The sequence below is a fragment of the Tenrec ecaudatus genome, unplaced genomic scaffold, assembly GCF_050624435.1.
Source record: "Tenrec ecaudatus isolate mTenEca1 unplaced genomic scaffold, mTenEca1.hap1 Scaffold_721, whole genome shotgun sequence".
Classification (NCBI taxonomy): domain Eukaryota; kingdom Metazoa; phylum Chordata; class Mammalia; order Afrosoricida; family Tenrecidae; genus Tenrec; species Tenrec ecaudatus.
The window spans coordinates 50,575-53,740 of NW_027459616.1; positions in this window are offsets into that span (position 1 = coordinate 50,575).

Genomic DNA, 3,166 nt, shown 5'->3' on the forward strand with positions numbered 1-3,166 from the left:
AAAAGGCCTGATTTGTGGCAGACGGGGGACCAGTTTTGCCACCATGACAATACACCTGCTCATGCAGCCATCTCAGTGTGCCAGTTTTTGACAAAAAACAGCCTGCTTCTCTTGCCCCACACACCTAACTCACCTGACCTTGCTCCATGAGATTTCTTTTTGTTTCCACGAATGAAGAGGGACATGAAAGGACAATGATTTGACGACTTAGAAGAGGTGAAGAGAAAAAAGAGGGAGAAGCTGTCAGCCATCCAAACAGATGTGTTTTTAAAATGTTTCCAAGAATGGAAATGCAGATTTGACAAGTATATTAACTGTAATGGAGAGTACTTTGAAGCTAATAAGGTTGTTTTGTTAAAAAAATTAAATATATAGCTTTGAAAAAATTCCAGACTTTTTGGGGTACCCTCTCATATAGTAATCCTATTGATCTTGTTAGGTGCCATCAAGTCAGCTCTGATTCATAGCAATTCCATGCACGACAAAGAGAAACACTGCTCAGTCCTCTGCCATCCTCCCAACTGTGGGTACTCTTGAGTTCATTGTTGCAGACACTTTGTCAATCCATCTATTTGAGGGAGTTCCTCTTATTCACTGCCCTCTACTTTATCAGCCATGATGTTGTTCTCCAGGGACTGGTCTCTCCTGACAACATGTCCAAAGTATGTAAGATCAAGTCTCACCATCCTTGCCACTAAGAAACACTCTGGCTGAACTTCTTCCAAAACAGATTTGTTTGTCCATTTAGCAGTTCATGGTACATTCTTCAAAAGTACCACAATTCTAAAGCATGGATTCTTCTTCCCTCTTCCTTATTCAATGTTCAAGTTTCACATGCCTACACGGCAATTGAAAATACTAATCCAGCATCAGACTTACAGACTTGAGTTGGACTGGGCTGGGAGCCTTCTTGATATGAAGTTAATTGATATAAAAATTCTTTCTTGTACATATAAGAGTGTCGTTGGTCTTCTTTGTCTAAATAACCCAACTTAACACATGTGGCTATTGTAAATGGTATTATTTTCTGGATGTCATTTTTGAGTTCTCTTTGCTAGTATACAGGAATCTGATTTATTTCTGCTGGATAATTTTATACCCCTCTACTTTACCAAATTCCTCAATTGTTTCTAACAATCTTTTCTGGTTTTGTATTTATCAAATTATATCATCTGATAATAGTGAGAATTTAGCTTTTTCTTTTCCCAATTATATGTCCTTGATTTCCCTTTTTTGTCTAATGGCTCTGGCTAAGACTTCCAGCACATTGTTGAGTAAGAGTAATGATATGCAGAATCATTGTCTGGTTCCTGTTCTCAGAGAAAATGTTTTCAGTTTATCCCCCAATGACCATGATATTGGCAGTTGAATTTTTTATATAGGGCCTTTATTCTGCAGAGGAATTTCCTTTTCTGTTTTTTTCTTGGGTTTTTTTAAAATTAGAAATAGCTGTTGGATAATGTCATTTACATTTTCTCTGTTGATATGCTCATGTGGTTCTTATTCTTGTCTTGCTTATGTGGTTATTTACATTAATTACTTTTCTAATGTTCAGCCATCCTTGAACCCCTGGTATGAATTCCACTTGGTGATGGCAAGTTGTCTTTTTGATATGTTATTGGATTCTATGAGTCAGAATTTTGATGAGAATTTTTGTGTCTTTTTCTTGAGGGATATTGGTCTGCAGTTCACTTTCTTTGCGGGGTCTTTGCCTGGCTTTGGTATCGGGCATATGCTCATTGCATAGAATGAGTGTGGGGGTCTGTTGGCCCTTTCTGTATTCTGTGTCGGAATAGTGACGGATCGTCAATGAGGACTTGGTAGAATTCCCCCTGTGAAACCAGCTGTCTCGGCCTTTTCTGGTTTAGGAGCTACTTGATAACCTTCTCTGTTTCTTTTTTCTTATAGGTCTCTTCAGGTTTTCGAAACGCATCAGCATTAATTTATGTAGATGATGTATTTCTAGGTATTTGTCCACTTCCAGGATCAAACTTATTGTCTTTTGCAGTAGTGAGTTCTTCTTCTTTTTATTTCATTTGAATCTGTTGTCACATTTTTCTTTTTCATCTCTAATTCTAGATATTTGCATCTTCTCTGTCTTTTCCTTTGTTAAATTTATCAGCAGTTTGTCGATTCTATTGATCCTTTCTAAACACCAATTTCCAGTCTTATTGAGCTTTTCCATTGTTTTTCTGTTTTTTAGTTCATTTATTTCTGGTTTATTTTGTTGGCTGAGCATTTATGTCACTGCCCTTGTTCCAGTTGATGCATGTGTTATGTTAAGGTGTAGATTGTGGATTTTCCCTCATTTTTTTCATGTGTGTCTTGATTGCTATAATTTCCTCTCTGATAAATGCCTTCCCTGTGTTATATTGTGCTACCATTTTCATTCATTTCTCAATTTCATCTCTTATTTGATATTTGAGCCCTGGTGATGTAAGGCTTATATGTTGGGTTGCTAACCTGAAGGTAAGCAATTCAAAAATTTCAGAAACTCCTGGGGGAAAGATGAGGCTTTCTACTCCCATAAAGAATTATAGTCTGGAAACCTACAGAGACAGTTTTATTCTGTCCTGTAGGGTCACTATGAGTCAGAATTGACTCAACGGTAGTAAAGTGTTTTATTTAATTATTATTTGATCTCTTACCAGTCCTTTTTAAGTATTATGTTGTTCATTGTACTTGTGTTTAGTTTTATGTTCCTCTTCCTTACTTTGTTGATTTCCAGTTTTGTTTTGTTTTTTAACAATTTATTAGGGGCTCATACAACTCCTATCACAGTCCATACATATACATACATCAATTGTATAAAGCACATCTGTACATTCTTTTCCCTAATCATTTTTTCTCCTCTTTTCTTTTTTTACATTTTATTAGGGACTCATAGAACTCTTATCACAATCCATACATATACATACATCAATTGTGATTTCCAGTTTTATAGCATTGTGATCTGAGAAACAGACTGTAGGATCTCAATGTTGGTTTGTTTTTTAATTAGTAAGGCTGGCTGTGTGGTCTAGCAGGTGGTCTATTCTAGAGTACATACTGAGTGTCCTGGAGAAGAATGGATGCCATGCTGCTGTTAGTGGAGTGCTCTGGGTATGTGTAGGAGCCCAAGCTAGCTGATTGTGTTGTTTAGCTTTTCTGTTTCTTTGCTGAATTT